This window comes from Manis pentadactyla, chromosome 10 (assembly GCF_030020395.1).
Source record: "Manis pentadactyla isolate mManPen7 chromosome 10, mManPen7.hap1, whole genome shotgun sequence".
Taxonomy (NCBI): domain Eukaryota; kingdom Metazoa; phylum Chordata; class Mammalia; order Pholidota; family Manidae; genus Manis; species Manis pentadactyla.
Window position 1 is genome coordinate 94472 of NC_080028.1, and position 9606 is coordinate 104077.

Here is a 9606-nt window from a genome sequence, read left to right on the forward strand (position 1 = left end):
ACTTAGCCTAACAAACTGTACCTGGTAACTCTGTACAAGCAAAAAGCTTCAGAAAGGATTTCCCTGCCCCCTTGCAATTCTGAGAAAGTACAGAAGAGTTCAGTCCTCCATGACTTAAGAAATTCGTGCAAGATGAAGGAGGGAGGATGCTGGGAAGGGAACACAAGGAAGAAAGACTCCTCCTCTTATTTGCTCGCCTTCTCCTTGCAATAACTAAGCTTCACATAGTTATTTATATCCCATCTTACTCCAAAATTATTTAATGTGACTTACAGAAACATTAGTAGTAGAATAGAATTCTTTCAAAATACAAATTAGTATGTATAAAGGGAAAATAAGAGGATGCAAGAAAGATGAAACACAAGGTAAAGCTGGAACACAGGAAACACCTAAGGCCTTGCACAACTCTAAAATGTGGGTGGTTCAGCTCTTAGCTTCTTAGCAATCCATGAAATGGGAAACAAGATCTAATTACAAAATTTTCATTCATTCCATATACGAAGTAATTTACAAACAGGCACCAGAGCTTTTCCTAGTGCTCAGAAGTAAGAGAAACTTCTTTACTTTTCAGTAACGGGACACTGGACAGTACTGTAATTTTCTAAACAGCATCTTTATATAAATTAAGTAATAGATTTCCTATGAAAGTTTCTTTTAACATTTCCTCAACACAGCTAGGGTCATAACATAAGGAAAGTTATACAGAAAATGAACCATCTTGCTAGTAAACCTTCTACAATTTAATCTGGGGTTATATGTATTCATTTATTGGATTTGAAACATTTTTTATACAGTGTATTGCTTTTAGTAAATAGTTACACCAGAAGGTATTCATCTGGGACTTTAAACAAATACTAACAATCCTCAGGATGTTTGTTAAATTCATAGCCCATTTTCATATTCCAAAGTCCTATTTCATTTTCTAAATTCAGGTTCTTCTGATGGATGAGTAAGTAAAATGGTCACGCAAGCGACAACTGGCTCCAGATCAGATGAAGACGACACTAATACACAGGTCCAAACACTTCAAGGAGATCTCTTTTTAAAATTTAAATCAGTCCCTCTCTTACTTTTCCGGGGGGCCTTCTATTATCCTGCTTAATTCAGCAACCTGGGAGCCCAATCTGTGATGATTTTTATTCCTCCTCAATTTGGTATTTCTAACCAAGAAATGGTAAAGAAATCTAACTTAAGAGTTTCTAGATTGATTATCTTCCCATTCAGTCTACATCAATTAAGATTTATTTTAGAGTATGAATCTTTACACACTTTTGCAGGTTTTATTTTTACGTTACTGGTGGGGAAGAAAAGAGTAAAGTTAGTATCAAGAGAATTTCCTATCTCCCATTTTATCATACAAGAAAAAATAAGGTCCACAATGGCAGCATCTCAATATACCATATATCTGGGCTTAATACTACTAAAATTTAGCAATGCTACAATCTGATATTTAATAGGCAGTAGCAAATTGTATCTTCCATTACAGTTGGGTTTCCTCTTCTCTGTCTCCCAAAGATGCCAAATTTATATTCTCCTACTGCCCACATTATGGTCATGTTGTACCCCATTGCTTTCCTACCTCATTATCAGTTTAAATCTCACCACTTTCAGGATGCTCCTCTCTCAAAACCCTGGCTATTTGGGCCCACATAACCTTCTCATCCTATTTGATTTAGCTCTATATTACTCTCTAATTATTTTAGTATTTCCCTTACTAGATATTGGAATACCTAGTTTTTACGTTACCCACTATGAATAATGAAATGCAAATGCTCTGAGTACAAATTAACTTAATATGATGCATTAATCAACTACATACTTATAACAGTTTATGGTTGTTCAACATAACTAAGGTATTTATTAGGATTTCATCAAGTAAGCCAGAAGGCCAATTTTTTACCACAAAGGTAATTTCCAAATGGCATACAATCAACCCATATTACATCAAACCTTAGGCTCTTCTACTTTCAAGCTTGTCAGAAGAATTTTAGTTGTGAGGACAACTTTTGAGAACACTACCAAAAACCATAGATTTTATAACTTATTGTCAGACCTCAAAATGACTAAGATTAAATAACAGTGGTATCCAATAAAGTTTGATCCATATTTGAACTCATATACATAACCCAGAGTCAGGCAACCTCTTCTATTATTAAATGAACTCTTCCAGTGTGTAGCCACTGAAATTTGTTATTTCTGAATTTCCTGTTTTATGAAAATTCAAACCTTAGTGATCTCAACCTACAATCTGTAGTATTGCGAAAGGTAATCGTATTTACATTTGGCATAATATGTACACTTGTTTAACATTTTTCTTGCAATTAAAAAAACACTTTTACATTTAAAAATATGTTGGAAAGCATATGCTTAAGAAGCTCAGTATTAATTTTAAGCGTAAATCAATCAATATTATATTCTATTAATTTAGAAAGTTATAGGATAATTAGAATGATTTTACATTAACCACTTAAAATTGTTTACTTCAGAGAATAAAAGTAGGAAACATAGCTATAATATAAATTAAAAAGCTTTTACCAATTTAACAAGAATGTAATTCAATTTCTCTTTTTCTTAAAAGACAAACTATAAAGAATAAACCAAAGAAAGCTACAAATATGTGTGTATTCATTTAATGCAACATAATAGATACACACAGAGCCTGTGAGAATACAATATTCATTTTGCTGCAGAGGAGCATACATTGCATAACAATGAGATTTGCTAATGAAATCAACCATCAACCTGGAATACATATGTATTAAATCAAGACCTCAGTGTCATTTTCTTTTTCTGTCTTTCATTTTTTTCTTGACCTTGTCAGTATTTTTGTCCTTTAGATTCTGGAACTTTGGTAAAGAAAAATCAAGGCTATAATGTTGTAGTGTAGTGCTTTTTATTCATCACATTTATTTTTAATGTAAATTCCAACTGTTCTGCTTCTATCAGCACTATTACAGTATCTTTGAGGAAAAAAAAATCAATGGATGCTACCAGAAGAAGCAAAGGAAGTTTATTTCTATTCAGAATTGCAACATCTGACAAATTCCACATGAAAACTTTTATAGCAATGTTAGTAACTACTTGATAAGGAATAAGAATATTTTTAAGTCACTTTTGTAATGTAATTCCACCAGCAATTTCTACTACTGACAATTATTAAGTGAAATAATATAGGGCTGACATAATAACTATCAGTATGAAAATTATTCTAATGTGTTTAGATAAAAATTGTAATTTTCCCCCAAAACTGCTCTGCTGTCCTGGTCTACAGAGTTAATTACTAATTTCCATTTATCAAAAGTAAATAATTCTGAGTTTTCTTAAAAAACTATTATTTAAATCTATGATTTAGTATTATGATTTTCTATAAAAGCCCAAAAGACTATGAAAATAGTTGATATTATATATTTTAAATAAAATAATTAATGACCCTCAAAATTGATTTATTTCTTTTTGAGTATAAGCTATTTAGCTAAATAACTGTCTCATTGGTTTACACAAATTAGGTTTTCAATTCACATGTGCTACAGATAAAATTAACAGCTTAACCTGCTGTGGCATATAATTGCTGTTAATTCATGATAATAACAATTGCTTTAAAAAAAGGCAGTACTTATACCAACTAAAACAGCCTCAGCCAAACAAAATTAAGCACATGCGTGCAGTGACCAAGAGGACACCTGGAGCTGTGAGCAATAACAATGGTTTCTCCCAACCTGCCCTTTCCCTTGACTTAGTTTGGTTTCACTGGAATTTGTTTCTGGAGGGGAATCCCCCACCCCTTACTCCTGGAGCTACAGCCAAAAATTTCTATTAAAATGGCAAAATATAAATCAGACTGTAGAGAAACAGGCAGTTTAAGCAAATGTCTATTGTAATAATGAAAACCTGCTATCTAGGACCAAGACTGCAGTCCTAAAATGTGGTGTTAGGCTTTGGAAAGTCAGCTAGCTCCTTGCTACTCAAAATGTGGCCCACAGTCCACTAATGCTAAAACTTTTTTTTTTTTTTAAATAATAATTTGAAGCCCCAGCCTACATGTACTGAATCAGAATTTTACACACATTAAAATTTACAAGCCATGATCCTGAAAATTCTTCAGCCTACCTAACAATTTGTATACCAATTCCAGTAATTTCTGATATTCTAACAACTCCTCAAAAATACAAATTCAGATACAGAATATTCAGAGAACAGACAGCTTACCTGCTATACCTAAAGCCCATTACATATCATTTGCTTTACTTTTTCAAGTCTCATATTCATTATAAACTACTGATCTGCAGTTTGTGGTAATAAAGGAGTAAGAGGGAATATTATGTTTTTGTAAGATCTTGGAAAATCTTAAATATATGGATAAAGTTGAAGTATTTACACTCAGCGACTATTTTAAACAATTTCATCAGAAGAGTCTTTCCTAGATAAAATCTTGTTTACAAAGGAGCCCAGTATAGTAAAATATAAATAAAAGGCTGTGCGCTTTGGGGCAGGGAAGGCATCCAGCAGTAGCCAAAGCACCACAACAGAACCAACTCATTGGATTCCTCAGAGTGCAGTTTGGAAAACTCTGCCTTAAAGGAACTACTTAAAAGTCTAAAAACAAACTGAATAACTGGTTACAAGTAAAGTTCATTATTGATCAAAGTGAGCCCTAAAGATCTCTTTATACAAACCTACTATTTGATTTAATTTATTCTATCGTGTTTTAAAGAGCACTAGATATAATTATATAATTAAGCATCATTTTCTAATTCAAATTGATATCCTCCCAAAATAGTCTAATTGCTTAGGTTGGTTTTAATTAACATATTATTTTCAATTGAAGTTAATAGTATGCCTACCATATATAAGACATTATGTTAAGTTCTACGAAGGCAATATAAATGGACAAAGTAGTCTATTTACCACCCTGGAAAGATAACACAATACATGGAACATAGTAAGTGCCAAAAAATCTATATATAGTAGAATGGGAGCAAAATTAACTGCAGGTGTTAGAAAAGGCTTCATGGAAAGATGCCTCCTGAAGCAGGCCTTGAAAAGTATGTAGGACTTTGAAAGGCAAAGGCGGCTAAGTGGAAGAACTAGGAAAAAAGGCATCACAAGCGGAGGTAAAATTTGTTTGAGGAACAGAGCCTTGAAAACATTGGGTTTATTCACAGAAGAGCCTGAAGTCACTTGCAAGCTGCCAATAACAAGAATCTTGAGTTGTTCGTTTTATAGCAATAGTACCTACAAAACTCAAGGGTCAATATACCTGTATAGTATAGTAAAAGCATTAAATATCAACTATTTGAATGAATTAATAAATGCAGGTAATCTAGTCTGGCTGTGTATAGGGCACATGCAGAAAATAGTGGTTGAAAAGGTAGTTTAGGACCTTATAATAGATAACCCTGAATACCACATTAAGTGTTTAAATTTAACACTGCAAACAGTGGTAAACTACTTACATGAGAAATACTGATCTAGCAGTTTCAAGCAGGATGGTTTGGAGCAGTAAGAGATTTCCAATAGAGAGATTGCAATATTCACTCTGGTGCAGTAGTTTAGGTAAGAAGTAAGGGTCTCTTCCTAATTACAACCCTTAAATAGAATTCGTGCCTCATATCAAATTTACCAAGTATCATAATTCTTCCAAGTGGTAAAGATACCTCAAGACAAATGCTGGGCATAGAAGCTACAGGGCATAAATATGCAAGGAAATAAAAAGCTAACCATTTCAAACAATAAGGCTTCTCTCTCACTTACCAACTTTACATTTCCCTGTATGGCCCCGGAAGATGACTGGTTAGCCAGAGACGGGTAAGATTCCTCAAGGGTGGAACAACCTAAGACAGGCACAGTCGCAGGGGGGTCATCAGGTGAGAAATTGGGGATCAACAGAGGTGAGGCTTAGATCCTCACACCCCCTGTTCTGAGAGAAATCTTCTGCATACGTGGATATTTTATTGCCCTTGTCTAGCTTGGATTAACACATAGTCTACAGGCACACACCTGATCATCTACATTTGCTCTCTTACAACACTAAACTATGTTTTCTACCTTTATCTTGTATCTACCTACCACTTCAGCATTTTATTAAAAATAGTAATAATAAAGAGAAATGTGGTATCCACATAAAAATCAAGTATAAAAATCAAATGAGTATTCATATTTGAGCTGACTGTTTATAGTTCATAATGCATGAGCAAAACCGAAAGTTTCTGTGATGACTGCCCTTGTACTGTTCACTATGTAACTTATTCATTATGTAAGAATTTGTTCTCCATGTAAGAGCTTGTTTGTTATGCCTCAGAAGATTGGAGACTGACGAAAATTAGGCTCGGGGTGGATTAATGATTGTGCATTGAGCATTGACTCCCCTATACAGAATTTTATTGTCGTTAACAACCACTTGATCAATAAATATGAGAGATGCCCTCACAAATTAAAAAAAAAAAAAAAAAAAAAAGGACAGACTTCCAATGGTAAAATAAAGAAGTAACCGGGATGTAATGGATAGCATAAGGAATATAGTCAAGTTATTGTAACAGCTTGGTAGGGTGATAGCTGGAACCTAGAATTATGTATATAAATGCTTTATCACTGTGTTGTACACTTGAAACTAATGTAATGTAATACTGTGCGTCAACTACCCTTCAATAAAAAAAAATAATAATAAAAAAAAAAGAAGGGTCTCATCTAAAGTTGTAGCAGTAGAGTCAAAAATACGGAGATGATTATGAATGAGATAAAATGAATTAAAAATTTTTCTTACTTCGTGGCTGTGCAAAGAAGAGCTAGAAATAAAAAAAATGTAGAAGTAAAATCTACTGGACTTTATAGCAAGTTCTATACAGAGGAAGTGGGAAGGCAAAAAACAAAGAAATCCCAAAGATGGGCAAAAATGTAGAGCAGGAAATCTCTTACTGGTAGTGCCAACTGGTATAAACACTGTATAAAAATATTAAGCAATACATAGTAAAATCAAAGCTGTATGCCATTTCCATCACAGCAATTCCACTTCCAGATACAGAATCCAGAAAAGTTCTCATCCATGTGCACAAGAGGTCATATACAAAAATGAAAATTTCAGCACTATTTGTATAGTGAAATATTGGAAAAATAAATTAAAAGGTGTGGTATGTTTATAAAACAAAATAGTATATACCAGTTAAAATGAATGAACTAGAGCTACACATATTAACATGGATATGTATCTTTAGTATATAAACACAAACACCTGAGGAAAGAAAAAGTTGTATTTACTTCTTATTCATCATTTTTAAGACAGAACAATCCTAAATAAACCAGTGAAAAAAGGAAATGGGTATGTCTTATGAATGATCGATGAAACAAGTCTCTGGAGGACAAAGAAAAGGATGAAAATCAAAAAGCACGTCTTAGGTTTAGTGGGGGGATGAACGAGTTGTTTGTTTCTACAAATGTTTAGACTTGAAACCATAAAACTGGAGAAACAATAGGTAGTAAGCGCTGGATGTTGATTTCAGCAAATTTTTTCTGAGTATGTCTCCCCAGGCAAGGGAAACAATCGCAAAACTAAACAAGTGTGACTACATCAAACTAAATGGCTTCTGGGCAGGAAATGAAACCATCTAAAAGACAAAAACAAAACCTACTTGTTAGGCAGGAAATTAGCTATGCGCGGGATGGAAAGAGAAAGAAGGCCAGAAAGTCCACTAAAAAGACCCAGAACTAATCAATTAAAGCTCAAAAAGCCAAGAGCAACTTAATTACTTCTTGGCAAATAGTGAATCTGTGGCATCTTATTACACTGATGGACAGTGACTGCAGTGGGGTATGATGTGGCGGGGTCGCGACAATATGTGAATGTAGTAACCACATTGTTTTTTCATGTGAAACCTTCATATGAGTGTATATCAATACCTTAATAAAAATTTTTAAAGAATAATCTTACCTGTTTAACTTCCTGGGTGTTAAAATGCAACCTTATCTTTAAGATGGGATGCTTCCTGCCTTTTACTATGTTGTTTGTGACGGGGCTTACTTGCCATATTAATTGCCCAGGTTATAATCACTTGATTAGGGGCTGGAGGAGGAAAAGCAGCATCTGGGCAAAGTTAAAGATAAGCTGGGCCTTTTAGCAGGCTAAAGTAAATTTTACAACAGCCTCATTTAATTGACACAATGAAGACACGGGGCTACTTGGAGGTATTTTCTTATCCGGGGGATGTTTACACAAACATTCCAGGCCGGGTTACTCTGGGCTTTTTAGTTTTAACTAATCTTCACTGAAGAATGCTTATACTCCTAATTTGGTATTTTACTTTAGAGAATTAATGAGACTGACTTTGCTGAATTGTTTAATACGGAGTTTTGGTGTAGGGGTCTTTGGTTTCCAGATGCCCTCACCCTAGACTATAGCCACGGTCCCCGTCTCAGAACCTCTGTGGCTAATTATAAATGACTCAGCTGCAGATTACAAACCGAAATGACAGAAAGATATGGATTTCTAAATACAAGAAAATGCAACGTCAGTTCCCAGACCAAAGCAAAGAAACTTCATTCCCAAATAAGAAATACAAGAGGTGCCTCATGAAAAAAATTTTTTGATTCTAAAGGTGCTGCCTCCGGGCGGCCTCTCGCCCGCCGCCCCGCCGCGGGTCACACTTGAACTTCAGCTCGGCAGGCCCTCGCCCTCGAGACCACCACCGAGAAAATCCACACACGGCACAACGCCCACCGGCCTCCCCGTCTGCGCGGCCCAGCCCGGCCCCGCCGTCTGCGTCCCCGGCCCGGGCGGCGGGAGCAGGTCGGCGGCGCGGCCCCGAGCCGGGCGGACGCGCGCCGCGGGGCGGAGGGCAGCCGCCCTCACCACCCGGGCCCGGACGGAGGAGCTGCGGCTCTGGAGGGCCCCTCTCCCCACGCCACGGCGAACTTCGCCGGCCGCTCGGACGTCTGCCTCGGGCGCACCCGCTCCGCTCCCACCCTTCCAAGGCGTCCCCTCTGGCGGAGCGCGCCGACGCCCGGCGCCCGGCCGGGCCACGCGAGCCCCCCACCAGCGTCAGCCGCTTCCCGGCCCCGCGAGCCACGCGCTGCCCGCCGAGCCACTTGCACGGCCGCCCCTTCACCGGCTCCACCGAGACCTCAGGCGGAGGCAGGGGTCCCCGCGCCCCATCCGGGTCCGGCCGCGACCCGAGGCCACGTACCTTCCAGCCCGCAAGGCCGTCGCTGTCGCCTTCACCTCTGAAGCGGGGCCCACTCTGGACGCTCCGCCGCAGATCCGCGGCAGCGGGAGCCGCTTCTCGGCCGAGCTCTCGATGGCCTTGACGATGCGGTCGGCAGGGAATAGGCTGCCCCACGCGCTGCGGTGGGACAAGCGGCTCTTGCCGAGGCCGAATGCAGGCCCGCAGCGGCGTCGGGGTTCCTGGTCGAGCCGCCCGACGGCGCCAGGATGGAGGAGGCAGAGCTGGACTGGCTGAAGTCCGGCTGCGCCATTGGCTCGAAATCCGGGTCGATCTCCACCACCTGGGGCGCTTCGGCCACAGTGACTGTCGCACGCCGCGGGAGAGTCGAGAATGGGCGAGTGCGGCGCCGGGAGCCCAGCGGGCGCGAAGCAATCCGAGGCTGGGGGTGAGGTCA

At 38.4% G+C, this 9606-nt stretch overlaps 1 protein-coding gene across 3 annotated transcripts in view; it reads right to left on the reverse strand.

The window, feature by feature from the left end:
- Positions 1 to 9303, reverse strand: part of LOC118920261 (nucleosome-remodeling factor subunit BPTF-like) — a 54545-nt gene extending 45242 nt beyond the window's left edge. For all 3 annotated transcript variants that reach the window (XM_057508352.1, XM_057508354.1, XM_057508351.1), the window contains exon 1: positions 9174 to 9303. The gene's annotated coding sequence lies outside the window, so the exon portion shown is untranslated. The remainder of the gene's footprint in view (positions 1 to 9173) is intronic.
- Between the last annotated feature and the right edge of the window lie 303 nt (positions 9304 to 9606).